The 18339-nt window shown below is 42.0% G+C and overlaps 2 protein-coding genes across 6 annotated transcripts in view; one reads left to right on the top strand and one right to left on the bottom strand.

Annotated features, from left to right (window-relative positions):
* PKP4 (plakophilin 4) overlaps positions 1-17389 on the bottom strand; it is a 578155-nt gene extending 560766 nt beyond the window's left edge. For 2 of the 5 annotated variants that reach the window (XM_029605538.1, XM_029605537.1), the window contains exon 1: positions 17237-17388. The gene's annotated coding sequence lies outside the window, so the exon portion shown is untranslated. Of the gene's footprint in view, positions 1-17236 lie in introns of all 5 variants that reach the window. The other 3 variants (XM_029605536.1, XM_029605539.1, XM_029605541.1) reach the window with 2 other exon arrangements.
* A 25-nt stretch (positions 17390-17414) lies between these two features.
* The window catches only part of CCDC148 (coiled-coil domain containing 148), a 460662-nt gene continuing 459737 nt past the window's right edge, over positions 17415-18339 (top strand). The window contains exon 1 of the mRNA XM_029605544.1: positions 17415-17679. The gene's annotated coding sequence lies outside the window, so the exon portion shown is untranslated. The remainder of the gene's footprint in view (positions 17680-18339) is intronic.

Here is an 18339-nt window from a genome sequence, read left to right as displayed (position 1 = left end):
GGTACCTCAGGGATCTATACTTGGACCCATGCTTTTCAATATATTTATAAATGATCTGGAAAGGATACAACGAGTGAAGTTATCAAACTTGCAAATGATACAAAATTATTCAGAGTAGTTAAATCACAAGCAAACTGTGATAAATTGCAGGAGGACCTTGCGAGACTGGAAAATTGGGCATCCAAATGGTTGATGAAATTTAATGTGGACAAGTGCAAGGTGTTGCACATAGGGAAAAATAACCCTTGCTGTAGTTACACGATGTTAGGTTCCATATTAGGAGATAGCAGGAAAAAGATCTAGGTATCAGTTGAATACATTGAAATCATCAGCTCAGTGTGCTGCGGCAGTTAAAAAAAAGCAAACAATGTTAGGAATTATTAGGAAAGGAATGGTGAATAAAATGGAAAATGTCATAATGCCTCTTTATTGCTCCATGGTGAGACCACACCTTGAGTACTGTGTACAATTCTGGTTGCAACATCTCAAAAAAGATATAATTGCAAAGGAGAAGGGCAACCAAAATGATAAAGGGGATGGAACAGCTCCCCTATGAGGAAAGGCTAAAGAGGTTAGGGCTGCTCAGCTTGGAGAAGAGACGGGTGGGGGGGGGGGATGGGATATGATAGAGATCTTTGACATCATAAGAGGTCTAGAACAGGTAAATGTGAATCGGTTATTTACTCTTTCAGAAAACAGAAGGACTAGGGGCAGTCCACGAAGTTAGCAAGTAGCACATTTAAAACTAATTGGAGAAATATTTTTCACTCAACGCACAATTAAGCTCTGGAATTTGTTGCCAGAGGATGTGGTTAGTGCAGTTAGTGTAGCTGGGTTCAAAAAAGATTTGGAGAAGTTCATTGAGAAGTCCATTAACTGCTATTAATCAAGTTGTCTTAGGGAATAGTCACTGCTCTTACTGGCATCAGTAGCATAGTATGTTCTTAGTGTTTGGGTAATTGCCAGGTTCTTGTAACCTGGATTGGCCTCTGTTGGAGACAGGATGCTGGGCTTGATGGACCCTTGGTCTGACCCAGTATGGCAATTTCTTATGTTCAATCTCTGGCCACATTCCTGTGAAGGCACAAGTTTGATTGCCTTCTGCTGAAGGAGACACGCCACTTCCTGCTGCAGCTAAGAAGACTGAGGGCTGAAGGCTTATCTAAGAACAAACTAATCAGATTCATAATTGAGGATCCACTTGTCTGTGATGCAGATCAATTCCCAAATGAAAGGTTGGGCCCTTCCCCCCCCTTAACTCAGGTCTCAATAACATCATAAAACTGCTTCTGTGCTTTCATTATAATCTCACTCTCTTTCTAGATATTGTCATTGTGTATTAATTTGCTGTGGGTTTATTTAAGATTCAAGAAAAAAACCCTCTAGATCTAATCAGATACTGCTTCACTAAAATCCCTCTCTTTATTTGGATTTAGCTGTCACTAATCTCTGTTTAGATATTAATATTGGGACACACATTTGCTGTGGGGTCATTTAAAGCAAGTGAAAAAAATTCCAGAAAGAGTCCTGTTGTAACTAGCTTGGGGGCTGCTGACTTAGAGCCAGCAGGGGTCAATCAGATCCTTTGTGGGCTGTGCTCAGCCAGAAGACAGGAAGCACTAAAGCTGCTTGTGTCCAGCTAAACAAAAAAATGTAAGTAAAAAAGTTTAAGTAAGCCAATCAGGGGGAGGGTCTTTTCAAACTCAATTGCAGATGAACATTTAACCCTTGGTCAAGGTTGTAACTCCCTCCTTCCCTGCCCCTCTACCCACCCACCCCTGGGGTTGGTTTTATGATATAGTCTGCCTGAATACATAAATTGGCAACAATAGTAGGGGAGAAATTTGGTAATTCCTCAGGTGTTATCCAATGCAACAATTGTGGAGCCTTTATAGTGAGGGAAGTCATCTGCAACTTAGGGCTTGCCCCATTTGTTTAGCACTCTTCCCTCAAAAGGAAACTGGCTAAAGCTAAAGCAGAATTAGCTGCAATAAGGAAAGTTTCATCCACTCCACAGTATTCCAAAATGAATTCCTCATTACCGCAAAAAAAAAAAACAAAAAACCCACACACCTCAAGGAAAAAAAAAAAAAAAAGGAGGTTTACAGTGGGCTCAGGTAGGATAAGTCCCGTGACCCACAGACACCCATTCTACACAATTGTGCAACCCACATGTCCACCCCACCCCCCCTTACACAGGGCGACAAGGAACCCAAACAACAACAGGATACGGTGGGCTCTGGTAGAGTAAGACCAGTGATGCGGAAACACCCGCTCTCTCAAGTGAGAAGTACAAAAACACCGTATACATAAGTATAAAGCTCTGGTGAAAGAGATTGACGTGGTATCTGAAAAGAAAGAAGAAACCCAATGCATACAGAAATTCCAAAATACAATCAATAACCAAAGAAAAAAAGCTCATTGTGCTGGGTGATTCAAAGGCACTAATTTGGGAACTCTTCTAGAGGGAAACACTACAGTTAAATGCCTTCCAGGATCATAGGCTGGCAGAAATGCTATTCTGATAGTCAAAACGATCCAAGAAGAAAGCAAAGACTCTAAAGATGATATTATCATCCATCTGGGAACCAACTACCTTGCTAGTAACAGCATCCGAGCGGTACAGAGATATTTCCAGTCTCTAGCGAAGCAGATTAGTCACATGGTGACAACCATCGCCTTTTCAGAAGTGTTACCTGTTCAGGAGAAGGGGAAGGAAAGGCTAAGCCATATTGATAACTGCAATGTATGGCTCAAATCCTGGTGTAAGGAACAAAGTTTTGGATTTATTGGGGGCTAGGGCTGTGTATGGAACAATAAAAAGCTATGTCAAAGATGGCTTACATCTGTCTGTGGCAGGAAAAAGGATCCTAAGAGATAAGTTCAAATCCTATGTCATAAGGCATTTAAACTAGAAGCCAGGGGTGGCAGAAAGAAATTAGAATGTCACTCCCCCCCCCCCCCCCATACAAAGGAAAAGGGTGAAGTGGATAACAAAACAACTAAATAAATCACAAAGGAGTCCAAGAAAAAGCAGTAACCTGAACGAGAAAAGCTGGAAAGCTATGAGCACAAATGCTTGTAGTTTGGGCAATAAAATCCCAGATCTGCAAGCCCTAAATTGTAGAGGTGGACTTGGACGTTGTTGCTGTCACGGAGACGTTCACGGAATCTGATTGGGATACAGCAATAGCAGGCTATAACTTAAAGGACAGAGAGGACAGGAAAGGGGGAGGAGTGGCTCTTTATGTCAGAAACAATATCCAAGCATCTGAGCTGCAAGGAAGATGGGGCAAAGAAGCAGCACTATGGACCAACCTAAAAAAAAAAAAAAAAAATATGATGCAACATTGTTTTCATTGGAGTGGTTTACAGGCCTTCAAATCAAATGGAAGAGCTTGACAGAGATCTGGTGGAAGACATCCAAAAAGTGGGAAAGAAGGGAGACGTGGTGATTGTTGGAGATTTTTATCTGCTGGATGTAGACTGGAGAATCCCTGCTGCAGAATCTAACAGTAGTAGAGAGATGGTGGTTGCCCTGCAAGTGGCTCTGTTCAAACAAATGGTAATGGAAGCCATGAGGGAGGGAGCTATACTCAATTTAGTGCTCACTAATGGAGATAATGTCTAATGTCCGGGTGGGTGCCCACCTCAGCACCAATGATCAAATGGTATGGTTTCATATCACAGATAGAAATCGGAGAAGTAGCACGAAGACCCGAGTTTTGCAGTTCAAAAAAAACACAGACTTTGATGAAATGGGGGAAGTACCTGGAGGAAGAACTAGAAGGCTGGGAGAACAAGAGAGATGTGGCACAACAGCAAACCAAGCTAAAAGGAGCAATTACCAAGGCAACTAATCTATATGTTAGAAAAGTAAAGAAAAGCAAGAGAAAAATGAAACCTATCTGGTTCTCAAAGGAGGTGGCTGACAAAATAAAAGCTAAAAGAACAGCGTTCAAGAAATATAAAGGATCCCAAAGGGAGGTGCACAAGGAAGAATATCTGGTGGAACTGTGGGAGCCAAACTAATCAAGTGAAAAAGTCAAGCAGAAGAAAGATTGCCAAAAAGAGGTAAAGCGAGGTGACAAAATATTTTTTAGATACAGAGAAAGGAGAAAAGTCCAAAGTGGTATACTGAAATTGAAAGGTGAAAAGGATCAATGGGTGGAGACAGATGAAGAAATGGCAGAAATATTAAACGAATACTTCAGTTGAGTATTCACTAAAGAAGACCCTGGAGAAGGACAGATGCTAATTAACAAGAAACTGGAGGGGAGTGGAATGGATGAAACGCCGTTTATGTAAGAGAACGTATGGGAAGAGCTAGGAAAACTGAAGATGGACAAAGCCATAAGGCCTGATGAGGTTCATCCCAGGATACGGAGGGAGCTCAGAGATGTGCTGGCGGCTCCACTGTGTGACCTGTTCAACAGATCCCTGGAAACGGGAATGGTGCCGAGTGATTGGAGAAGAGCGACAGTGGTCCTGCTACACAAGAGTGGGAACAGAGAGGAGGCTGGAAACGGTTAGCCTTACCTCGGTGGTGGGAAAAGTATTGGAGTCACTGCTGAAGGAAATAGTGAACTATCTACAAGCAGCAGAATTGCTGGACCAGAGGCAGCATGGTTTCACCAAGGGAAGGTCCTGTCAGACAAATCTGATAGACTTTTTTGATTAGGAATTGGATCGAGGAAGAGCGCTCGATGTCATCTACTTGGATTTTAGCAAAAGCTTTTGATACGGTCCTGCACAGGAGGCTTGTGAATAAAATGAGAAGCTTGGGTGTGAGTGCCAAGGTGGTGGCCTGGATACCAAACTGGTTTAAGGACAGAAGACAATGTGTGATGGTAAATTGAACTTACTCAGATGAGAGAGCAGTGATGAGCGGAGTGCCGCAAGGGTTGGTGTTGGGACCGGTTCCATTCACTATCTTTGTGAGCAACATCGCGGACAGGATAGAAGGTAAGGTTTGTCTATTTGTGGATGATATTAAGATCTGCAACAGAGTGGACACGCCAGAAGGAGTGGAGAGAATGAGACGGGATTTAAGGAAGCTCAAAGACTGGTCGAACTTATGGCAGCTGAGATTCAATGCCAAGAAGTGCAGAGTCATGCATATGGGCTGGGGAAATCCAAAATAATTTTATTCGATGGGGGGTGAAGGGCTGATGTGCATGGAGCAGGAGAGACACCTTGGGGCGATAGTGTCTAACGATCTGAATTCAGCGAAACAATGTGACAAGGCAATAGCTAAAGCCAGAAGAATGCTGGGCTGCATAGAGAGAGGAATATAGAGAGTAAGAAGAGGGAAGTAATTAATCGCCCTTATACAGGTTCTTGGTGAGGCCTCACCTGGAGTACTGTGCTCAGTTCTAGAGACTGTATTCTCCGAAGGGACAGACACAGGATGGAGGTGGTCCAGAGAAGGGCGATCAAAAAGATGGATGTCTTCATCGAATGACTTAGGAGGAAAGATTGAAGAATCTAAATATGTATACCCTGGAGGAAAGGAGGAGCAGGGGTGATATGATAGACGTTCAGATACTTGAAAGGTTTTAATGATTCAAAGTCAACGACAAACCTTTTTCGTTGGAAAAAAAAATAAATCAGCAGAACCAGGGTTCACGATTTAAAACTCCAGGGAGGAAGACTCAGAACCAATGCTAGGAAGTATTTCTTCACGGAAAGGGTGGTGGATGCCTGGAATGCCCTTCCGGAGGAAGTGAAGACCAAAACTGTGAAGGATTTCAAAGGGGCGTGGGATAAACACTGTGGATCCATAAAGCCTGGAGGACTGGAATGAAGAGGAGAGATATGGGGGTGGCTTGCAGGAATGACGGCTACTACCTGGTGATTAATACCCTTATTCAATAAACGTTCACACAGTTAATGTGACTCCAACATTGCTCTATGCTTCAACAGCAAGAGGAAATGTGGAAAAGAGGATTTGCATTCAGGCAACAACCAACAAGGTAGCACAGTCTGGTTAAACAAATAAGCAGGGAGAAGCTTGCTTGTTGCGCCGGTTACTACCCCAAACCAATTAAGCCTGATACTTCACTTTCAATGCATATCCAGCATAGATCTCTGCTTCAATTGCAGGGGGGAATGAAGAAATATGATTTACATCCAGACATCTAACAAGGCATTGATCTGAGCACTATGAGTTTACAAACATCAGGGTAACTTGCTTGATACGACAGTTAATACCCTCAAACATTAAGCCTTATACTTCACTTTGATACAGTTCCAACACTGCTCTCTGCATCAATGGCAGGGTGGAAGGAAATTAGAATCAAAAAAAGTTACCAATAAGGGCCCTGAACTCAGAGGTCGGAGTAACAGATAAGTATGAGAAAATAGGTGTGAAAGCTTGCTGGGCAGACTGGATGGGCCTATTGATCTTCTGCCATCATTTCTGTTTCTATGATTCTGAGTTTAGGCTGACTGTTGGACTTTAGTTTGATGATTGTCTCTCTAACACCTAGAAAGCAGTTGTTGCTTATGAAAAGTTGGTACAATGCAATGATACTGAAAAGTGTGGATATCTTTGTAAGAATGGATACTTGTAGGATAAGGGATATCTGCCAGGCAGTTGTGTACAGCCACTTGTTTAAGTCATGGAAGTCTGAGCTCTTACAGATGCATCTAAAGTTCTGGCTATAGAAATGAATGCTCCATAAGTGGAGAAGATGTTTCTTAGTACCTGGGGGAGGGGGAAAAAAAAAAATAAGAGGCTCGACCACCACACAAATGGAAGAAAAAGGGGTAGTAAAAAGAAAATTAAAAGACAAACAGCCACTAAACAAGTCATAACAGAAATTTTGTTTACAAACTTCTATTAAGTGAATAAAAGAAGTGAAATTAGTCACTTGTGCAAAAAAAATATAAATATACATTTGAAGTAGCTTCGCTGGATTCCACACTTAGATTTTCCTTGTCCTGGAGAAGAGAAAGTTATACTTTAATTCATTTTATGAAGTTCCTCTGAAACATGAAAATGGCCATGTCTGGACTGTTTGTTTTTAATATAAATTTTTTTTTGTGAACCAGTTCACAATTTCTTTATTGTATGTTGTGTTAGTAATAATTAGTTGCACTGATATTGTATTAAAGTTTCAGCTTGTTTTAAAATTATATCTGTTGACTTGGTTCTACATTAATGGCTCCCAATGTTTTTCATGTTCTAGCACTTGACAATGTGTTCACTGCATGGTACACTATAATCTTCTCCTTCCCCCCACCCCTCTAGCACAATCTATTTCCCTTCCTCTCCAGGCAATCTATGCTCCCATTTCCCCCACCTTTGCTATTCAGCAACAGGCAGCGGAAAATTGACTAGCCGTGCTGAGCTGTTGCGGCTTCCTCCTGTGCCAGCTTCCCCTCTCGTTGGAACCCTAGGAGACCGCAGGATTTTCAGCACATTGAAAGAGGGACTGACAGGGGAGAGGGAGAGAGGGACACAGTGGATCAAAGAGTGATTAGGAAGAGCAAAGGAGGGATGTTGGAGAGGCCCCCCCATCACAAAGGAAGATGTGGAAAGAGGTTTTATGTACCTATTTCCCTCCCGATTCCCACTCCCTCTCCACCCCCCCCCCCCCAATGGTATTTTTTGAACATTACTATTTTTAAAGAAAATCACCTATGACAGCAGAACAAGGACATTTTACCTCAGTAACAGAAACACAAACTCCATCCACTATCATGAACACTGTATAATACAAAATCCAGCAAAAAATTGTATCTGAATCTGTAAGAAATATGCCATATCCTAACTACCAGACTCAAAATAACCACCCTTGCCTATGAAAAGACAACACTGCAAATATTACAACAGGCCCTAAAACATCAATACACCTACTATTAGGAAAACAGAACAAGTCAGGCTGCTATAGATCCCTATAATATTAACTTCATGCTAGCAGAATACCTTATCTAAGTCACAGGGAGAATACAGACAGACCCTCGCCAAATACAGAATAAAGAGACCAAAATTATAAATACAAATGCGCAGACAAAAACTGAACCGGAAACCGCAAGAAGCCAGTCTCTATATGCATCGCAATAATGGAAAAAACAAAGATCACTGTTCCTCATAAAATTTCTTGATTGTATTTGATGTAAGATAAACAGTAAAACCCATACTAAAATCATAAAAATATTTTAACTGACATATAGAACATCCAATAATATAAAACAAATTTAAGTTTCCCAAAACACAAAATATCCGACACAAACAGCCCATAATTAAAACTAATAAGGATTTAAAATTTCCACATACCCAGGAAATTTTGATTTCAGTCGCCATGGAGATTGCTGTGGACGAGGGTTCACAAACTCACTCCTTCACACACAACCCCCACCCTTTCATCTAGGACTCATCTTTTTCCTGGAATCTGCAGGAGAGGGGGTCCCACGGCCTATTCGTCACTCAGGCTGCAAGCCAAACAGTCCTTCACACTTCTGCCACCCGTGGCCCAGCCACTTTCCTTCACTCTTCAGTCGCTGGCGAGATGGGATGCACTGGCGACCGCTCAGACCTACTCTTTTGCTGCTACAATGGGATGGGGTCCAACAGCATTAGAAAAAGCCCCCTGCAAAGAAGAGACCTTTCTTCATAGCTTGCAGATCCCCATTATGGTCTGGCAGAACCCTAGGGGTCTGTGGACCACAGGTTAGGAACCACCGAGTTATGCCATTTCTTTTCCTTTGGTTTTTTTTCCTAAGGTCTTCCTAATTTCAGCTCCTCCTCCCCATTGCTGATTGACCTGGATTTAGAAGCAAATTGCTTGTAAATTTATCTCCATTTGTTCTCCTATGGTTTTCATGTTTCTACACACAAATAGTTATGCTTTATATTTATTCAATCAAAAATATATACAAAAGTTAAAAAAAAAAATGGAGGGAAAAGAGTCATAGATAAGCCCAAGGTCAAAAAGACTAAGATGAGGGGGCCACATCTGTAGGTCCCATCTGCTAGCGATGCCTGGGCACAAATAAACAACTCTTCCAACTGCTACAACTGTGGCTGGGTGTATCCAAGGGTGCAGCAGTACTGCAGATGAGAATCCCTATGGAAGGCTTTGGCTGGTAAGAGTCCAAGCCTCTCCGTGAGGCTGAACAGAGGCGCTGTGCCTCTTTTAGGAAAGGGGAATCATCAGATTCCCAATGCAGGAAGCCGAGGTGGGAACCTCCCCCCACTCAGCCACTCCATGACATTGGTTCCCAGATCTGTCACAGGTTAGGGGTTGAGTATGGTACAGAAGCTGTGGCAGAGGCAGTGAGAAGAATGCCTAAATATGAGGGATCCCCTTCAAGGTTCAGTCTCTTAGTGCTGAAAATAAAACAAAAGTTGCCACAGAACACCAGAGTGGGACCATCCTCTATGCTGAGGTAAGAGAGAACCTCACTGACACAGGTGCCATCATTTTTTCATGGCATGGAAGCCTCCCATGGTACTTAGCCTTCCAGACTAGATGCTGTTCAGATTAGCATGGAGCACATACGGTATTCCAGGGTGCAATCAACCCCTCAATGCATCATCCTAAAGCTCCTTCAATTTTATTCCAACAGAGCACCCTGACATCTAAGCCTAGAAGACCTGCTGCTATGGGGAGCAGAGCTGAGACACAGTGTTACCAGCACCATTGATGAAACCAGGCATCAGCCGGAGGGAAGTGTCAAACCTTCAGAGTACTTTGCAGCCAACTGCTTCTGCTGTTACAACAGCTATAGTTCTGATTTTCTTCTTCAGTGCATTGATATTAGCAGCCCTTAGGCTTATCTTCATTATCTTGATTTCTGAAGAAGATGTCTCTCCTCCATCTCCATCACAGAGGGTCCCTCATCCAGTGAGAGCCAAGCTTATTGGAACCAATGAATGATTTATTTGCCTTCTTAAGACAAGAGAGGGACGTTAGAGCCTCTTTTATACAAGAGGCAGTTTTCCCCACATAACAGGGCTGCTCAGAGTTCCCCAGAGGTACATGCCTCTCATGGGCTTCCTATGATAGGAAGTTAGGTAAGTCTCCTTCCCAAAATGGTAAATTCACCATGTCCAGGGGGAGTCCCTTCATGATTCAGGAGAAGTGGGGCAGCTCTTCATAAAATTTCCTCTCTGAGATTTCCCCCCTGGTTTCCCTTTATTATCGTCTAGTTTATGGTTCAGTGTACTTCATTGATCAGGAGAGGATTGTACTGGGGTTCCTTCATATCCTCTTCCAGACTTGCCTCAGTATCTCTCTCCTTCAGAGGAACTCAGTAATTCATACTTTATAGATATGCTATTAAAGATGCTGTCCATTGCTGTTTGAAAGAAACAGCCCCAAAAATTGAAATTTTTTTTCAGGCTGTTACAGTTCCTTCAAACTCTAGCATCCATGCTGGTGCATTGCTCCCTAAAGGAGAGCCCTTGAAATTTGGGATACCACTCTCGCTTCAATCAACAACCTCTTAACATCCTTACAACTTGCCCTTAACTCTACAAAAACGGAACTTATGATTATATCTGCTCCTACACCCCTACAACACCTCCTCACATACAATTCTCCCACCAAGTCCGAGACCTAGGAGTCATTCTTGACGACCAAATGACCCTCAATAAATTTATTAATGCAATTCTTAAAGAGTGTTTTTTCAAAATACATACACTCAAAAAATTGAAACCCTTGCTTCACTTTTCTGACTTCCGTACAGTTCTACAAGCTATGATATTTTCCAAAACTGACTATTGTAATTCACTTCTCTTAGGCCTACCCAAAAATGCCATCCGCCCCCTACAAATACTGCAAAATATCCTTACTAACACAAACTCAAAGGAACACATTACCCCAGTTTTAAAAGGGCTACACTGGCTCCCTATTCAATCTCGCATACAATACAAGACACTATCACTCATCCATAAAGCCCTCCACAATCCCGAATTGAAATGGTTTAACAACTTACTACAATTTCAAACATCTAATAAACCCACCAGAAATCCATACCTTGCCACCTTACAGACCCCCTCGCCCAAACTGTATAACCATGCATCCAGCAAAGCACGAGCACTTCCTTTGCTGGCCCCTTCTTATGGAACACTATGCCCACGGAACTACGCCTCGAGTTTTCTCCCAAGATATTCAAGCAAAAACTCAAGACATGGTTATTCACTCATGCTTATACATGATACATATATATGTGTATCTACTCCCTATATATGCCCTTCCTCTATCCACCCAATACATCTCCGTTATGCACCAATTCTGTTTTGCTCCTTATAACTACTTAATACTTTCTATACCCTCTATTTAACTGCTCCTACTTGTGCTTGCCATCACTCCCCCTATTTGCCATCTCTAACTTATAAATCCATTCCTTCATTTATCCATCCCGAACTATTTTCCTTCTGTTCTTAGGCTCCCTATATTATTCATTAAGCTATGTTTAGCTCAGCACAGTTATAAAAGTTGCGTTTAATTGATTTTTTGCTTCAATTATGTTTTACTTGTTTCATGTTTAAGAATTCATATATTAACCTTATGTTATATGCATAACGCTCTGGCGTATGTTCCTGTTCTCTGTACACAGACACGATATCTCTGATGAGTGGCGATATATAAAAAACCTATAAATAAATAAATAAATAAATAAAGACAGATGAGGATCTAACAGGCTCCAACATCATGTCCTTCAGAAGCTCAGAATCTTGATCTCAAATAGATTCCAAGCTTTTCCAGCTTTGCAGTTGTCCAGCTACCACACCATTCCATGAGGCATGCTAAGTACACCTGTAATCATTCTAGCACGTATCCTAGGAAATACCCACAGGTGTTAGACGCATTTTGGGAAGGTGTTCCAGGAAGCCATATTTAGTGCTTGCAGCTCATCAGTTGTACATGGTGCAATATCTACATTAGTGTGTATAGAGGTTTGTTTGTTTTTTTTTTGGGGGGGGGGGGAATTGATATATTGTATAGGAATTATGTTTGTAATGTTTGGAGGAGAGACGGTCATAATTACCTGCACGTTGTATTTGGCCAGCCACGGGCTCCCTCCACAGTTGGCCCTTCTTACCTCCAACCAGGAATGGAGGGGTCCCCCTGATGCTGTGACGCCTCCTGCAGCAACAACACGACAGGCCACCACACAGACCAAGCTGTGCGGGGAAGGCCGCTCCACTGAGCGAGTGCCCCTAGGCACGCATGCCTTCAGAATTTATAGGGTCCGTGGCAGGAAAATCACCGCAGCACCCCCAGATGACGTCTCCTGTGCCTCACTATATAAGCACAGCCTGGAACAGCCTCAAGTGCCTCAGCAACAGGTTGACTCCTGCAAGTAGCAAGTTGCTTGTGTTCCTTCTCCAGTGGGTCCTGCATCCAATCTTGTCCTTGTGCTCCCCCTCTCATGCAGTCCCTGCTCCTTTGCCTCTTCAGATCCTTCCTTCTGGATTGACTCTTCAGATTGGACCTCGGCTTGCCTTGACTCCATCTTTTTAGAATGTCTCCCAGCTGACCTTGGACATAGTCTTGACCTCGCCTGCTCTGCTGCCTAACCCAACCATGGTTTGTGTTCATTTCTGCTTCTGATGCCTGCCCCGACCCTAGCCCATACGGACTTGTCCTTCTTGCCCGCCCCTTTCTTCATGGATACCTCGCCATCCAGAGGCCTGCACCTTAGTCCAGCCGGCTCTGGCACCCAAGGGCTCAACCTGTGGGAAAACGTGGGCTGCTAGTGATGAAGTCCCAGTTAGGCCTCCACATCAACCAAGTTCTGCCCACCGACGGCAAGAACCTGCAGGTGGCACCAACCTCGCTTTGGCTCAAGGGTCCCCCTGGTGTAACACTGCACAGGTAATGATTTGATATGCAGTATAAACATTTTTGTATATATTAGAGTAAATACCAGTTTTCAATTAAACAATACTAGGACTAGAGGACATTCCATGAAAACTAACTAGTAGCAGATTAAAAGAAATGTAAAAGCAATTTTTCAGCCAAGTTACAGTTAAGGAATTTGTTGGCAGAGAATAGTGTCAAGTGTAGTGGAGTTTTAAAAACAAGGTTTCTGGAGGACAGGTCCATAAACAAAATCATCATCATCTAGATAGAATTGGGCATTTCCAGTTCATATTTCTGGGAGTAAGGATAGTGAACAGACTATTAGGATCTGTTGGATTATTCCATGTGACCCAGAATGGCCATAGTCGGAGAGGATGCTGAGAGTGATGGACCATTTGTCTGTGCCAGAATAGTACTACTTATGTTTTGCTAACCTCAGTATCTACAACTTTATAGTAAGAAACCCAGAAGACCAATGAAATGAGGAATTAAAAAAAAAAAAAAAAGACTCAAGGATGAAGATGAACAAAGTTTGAGAATTAGGCGAGGGAGGCCAGTAATTAAGTAAACACCCAATAAATGCCCTCTTGCAGAGGAACATACAACATAAATATGGCCAACAGATATTGATGAAGTGCTTGGAGGAGAACGCAGTTTGAGACAACTGCCATACGCACTTTTATTTTTGTAAATCCCAGTTTACAAATATATTTCCATAGTTCTTGTTATATTTGCCTATTTATGTTGTGTTTGCCATTTTGTGAAAACAAAACAAACAAACCCACAAATACAAAGTTAGTGTATTTTATTTAGGGAGTAATAACATTTCTTATATAGAAGAAACAGCCTATCACAGCATTTGCCCACATAAAAGTAAAGGAAGTAATTAATATTCAGACCTCATTTTTCGGCAGTGGAAATATGTAAAATCTTATATTCTCCCTGAATGTCCTCACACATAGGGAACTAAAGCCCCAGTATTGTGCGCAGCTAAAAACTATATAGGCCACAAACTTAAAACAAAAACACTTCCTTCCCTTGGGTCTAACATTTATCTTCCAATATGGGTCTTATCCATACCTCCCTCTTTTAAAATCAGGACAAAAATTACAAAATGCACCAATTCCTCTGTACCTGGGTAATACTTTGCTTCCATGGTAACATGTTCTTGTTAACTTCAAAGATTATAGGCATCAATTTATATTAAAACAAACAATTGAATATTTTAAGATGCAATTCTAACTTAGGAAGGTTTTTACAGTTTTATAGGACTGACTAACCCATGCTCAGCTGCAGTTCACATGAAACCACGCCACAATCCAGAAGGCTCTGCCCTTCATAAGGCTATAGAAAAAAACAATTTCTCCAGAACTCCAGGATAAGCTTCAATAGCTCTAGACTGCTTGTGTATGTGTCTGCCACTACAGTTTTAGAGAACTGAATTATTTCTTTGAACAATAGCAAATCATCATCACCCATCCATTCTTAGCAGCACCTGCCTACCTTAGTGTACAGTATTCCAACATTTAGTGTAGGAGTGTGCCAACAAGAGCAAAAGCAGGCTTGGTTTTCAGGATGACCAAAAGAATACTCGGTTGCAATTGGTTCAAGAATTGGATGAATTTCCCTATAAACCAGTCCTGCCTTCAGCCCTCAAGGACCAAAGCTGAGATACCCTAATTTAGTGAGAAGAGCTTGTGTTGGTTTTTGAAGTATGAGATTTTATATCCCCCCCCACCCCCAAATCTACACAAGTGGTAGCAGAAGACAAGAGGGAAATTGCAGACTGGATGGACCAATGTTTCTTATTTACTGTACATCCTGCTTGTCAGACACTTCAAAGCGTATTACATTCAGGTACTGACTATGTCTGTCATCATTTGCTATGTTAATCATCCATTCTGAATAAAAACTATGTATCCATAAAAAAGAGAGAGAGAAAGCAGTTCACCATTACACCAAATGATAATATCACCATCTGACAAAAGTTTCAGCAATATATTTTTTTTAAACAGGACAATTGATTTAATGATGCTTTAGTGATATCTTCCAGGAGAAACATGAAATGTATGACTCCTCACTCTAAGACATTAACAAGACAAATTGTATTTTCAAGCTAATATAAAGCAATTTGTAAGAAAATGTTTTAAAAGTGAAGCCCTATACAACCGATTAATCCTCAGGAAACTAATCAGAACCTGATCAGAAAATTGTGGGTGATGCAACAGGCATCCATTTAACTTTGTCTATAAGTAAATCTGTGATTCAAAATTACAGAATGGTGGTCCAAAATTATAGTTGTGGGACTTTTTCATTATAATGATTGAGGACTCCTGGAATGTGTGGACTAAAAGAAAAAAAAAAAAAAGAGACAGCACAGTTTAAGAAGGAAAGGATGAGGGACCCTCCATCTACACAGCAGAAAACAGAAGCATGCATTTCAAATGTTTAGTCTGCTATGACTAGCACTCCAAACCAAATGATGATAAAAAACAAAACAAAACAAAAAAAATGAGTAGAGGTCATTTTATGCAAAACTATGAAGGAAAAAAAAAAAAAAAAAAAAAAAAAAAAAAGGGGGATTCATGACTTCCTGAAAGCACTATAAAAATTATGGCCTTGATTTAACAGGCTTTCCTGTGTCCAAGGAACAAAAGAAAACTCTTAGTAAGATAGGCTTCTGCCTTCAATTCAAGGTAGAAAATATAACACAAACTCATTAGAGCCTTAAGCAACCGAGAATTTTTTCTCCATGCTGTGCCAGACAAAAACCCCTAGGATGTGTTTAATCACATCATTTCAGTCTTTTCATCTCAATATGAATTTCCATTTTTCAAAAATCTTCTGATTTGTTCCCTAACCCCACTAGGATAAGGCGGCAGAGGCAGCTTCAATAAAACTAAAACTTGTACTGATACAAAAAACAGTTTAAAATCTCAGGAAGACATGGGGGGAGAAGGGCGGGGGGAAGACTGCTCTCGCCTGCTGGGTTTGTGTTGTTTCAGATACTAATTGACACGCCCAGCAATTTAACAGTACCAGACAGTTCTATCTGCCCCCATCTCTATCCAAACACTGCTTCACTGTTTGTTTCTTTTCATCGCGCATTTTGCGGGCTCGGAACCAAAAAAACACAAACCAAACAGGCATAAAAGACATTCGTCTAAAACAAAAGATACAACTTTTTAGCATTCTAAATCCATGTAAGCATGTATTGCGATACTAGCTGCTGATCGGGAACAATTCTAACCTCTGTTTAACATGCTCATCTGTTATTGCCACAAAATGCACACTACACATCCATCATTCAGCAAATAAAACAGCTATAATCCAAAAAGTTAGTACTTAACTCGAACAATCCACCCAAAAAAAGCAGCCTAAAACCCAGAGCCGAAAATGGGCTGAAATGTCGTGAAATGCGGCTAAATGCAGAGTTTGGGAATAATCGCGCTTGCTGCAGAAGAGGCAGCCTTGCTCTACTTGGGATCTAATGATCGTTTTGCAAAGCAGCAACAGAGATCCAACAGCGGCTACAATCCCTCTATGCATTCCTCGCATTCCTGTACAATCTCTGCCAGAAAACCACACACAGAGATTATACTCACACCTATAGAATGTAGGCACACTATTCGCACCTGCAAGACACAGAATACCATACGCATATACCGCGTCTATCCATGGCATATACACCATTCATACATATACTGTTCCTGCACAGTACAGCATATTCACACCTGTACACTATATATATCTCATGCATTGATTTGGTGGGTATATATAGATACACAATATACAACCACAGAATCCACACACGCATCCACTGCCCGCAGAACGTATTCATCCGGTAAACAGACGGAGTACGCACACCTGCCTAGTCCTCTCTGGAGGCAGCGCCTCTCTCGCCATACCAGGTTGCCTCGCACTCGTCTTGCACGGCAGCCGCAAACAAAATACAAAACTCCCAGCTTTCAGCAGCCAGCAGGGAGCTCCGGGACCACAACGGTGGCGACTCAACTTCTCCCCTGATCTCAGCATGACAAGCACAGGAATCCCGAGTGGAAGCGGCGAGGAACCTAGCCAGCCCGCCTTCCGTTGCCAACCTGGAACTCCGTAACACCAATCCTCACAGCCGCAGGGAGGTTGAGCAACCTTTAACATGTCCTCCGCGCTCTCCCGCTCCGGAATGCGGCCACAGACAAGCGCATCGGGGGCTACCGAAAGAGTGAGCAGGAGTTCAGAGACAGCAGAGCGGAGAGCAGGAATCTCCCCCTGCGGAACCCGACGGGCAAACTGCGATCTCCTTTTAGTAGCAGATGAAAGCCAGCGGGAGGAGGGGGGGGGGGGGGAAGGGAGAATATAAATGCAAATACATCTTTACGGCACATTTCACTCGCAAAAAGAACCTTCAGACTTACTTCACAGGTTAAGTCACTCCAGCGATTAACAGGGGGCCTCTCATGGAGGTTGATGCACTTGGTAGATGGTAAAAACCGTATTAATTTGGGCGTAAAACCCCACCGACGCGAACCTATCCTATCTCCATGTTGCAGCAGCGACCGAGCCCCTCTCCTTTCGCACCAGGCAAGCACTAGTGCAGAAGTCCTGGTGACGTCATGACGCTGCCGTTACCTGCGTCGCCGCCAGATTGGAGAAACATTGGCAACCCAATGGTATCATTGGAAAGTCCCATTTATTGAACCAGCCAATAAAAGCGGGAATTGAAGTAACCATGGATATCGATGCTGTTAACCTAGAGGAGGGCGAGCGGAAGCTTCTGACCTGCACCATTCGGGTATGGCGCTGCGTTTGTTCTATACAGTGGGAAATCCTGGGCAATCTTCATGTGCCACATAAAGAGGTGGGTGTAAAATGATCAGCAGAAATCCGCAGAGGGAGGCAATGATGTGTTGAAAGTGTGAGATGTACTGCAGTATTGTGTCATTTCTATAAACTACTCTTGCCTTCTTACCCCGGCGGTGTGGAGCTTTGGTTACAATAAACGAAACCATTTGAGTTTTGTAGACTGTTTTTTGGTTTCTGAAACCTCCCCCCACCCCCCCCCCAAAAAAAAAAAAAGTAAGGTGGTTTGGATTTTTTGTTTGATGCTTAAATAGCTTTGTTGTAGATTAATTTTAACTTGTTCAACCTTGACTAGAATAGAATTGGTAGAATAGTAAGCAGCATAGTGAAGTGAAAGGAACATGATATAGGTTAACCACATTTTTAATTGAACTTGGTGTTAAATGGGGGTAGTAAGTAGAGATATGTCACTGTTTCTAAGGGAAGAATAGAAAAATCATGTTTCCATCCAAATGTATTTATTTATTTTTATATTTATCTCCTGCTTTACCCGTGTTGCTCTAATCAAGTTTAACATCAATAAATTAATGAAGACAGAAAACTCTCCTAGATGACTCCTTAATTTAAATATAATTAGGCTTATATGATATTTTTGGCATTGCTCATTGTACACTAGATGTACCAAAAATAGCTTTACCTTCTTTTCAGTGATATGCTG

Source organism: Rhinatrema bivittatum, chromosome 6, assembly GCF_901001135.1.
Source record: "Rhinatrema bivittatum chromosome 6, aRhiBiv1.1, whole genome shotgun sequence".
In the NCBI taxonomy this organism is placed as follows: Eukaryota; Metazoa; Chordata; class Amphibia; order Gymnophiona; family Rhinatrematidae; genus Rhinatrema; species Rhinatrema bivittatum.
The sequence above is the reverse complement of the archived record's forward strand: the minus strand, read 5'-3'. Positions and strand labels throughout refer to the sequence as shown.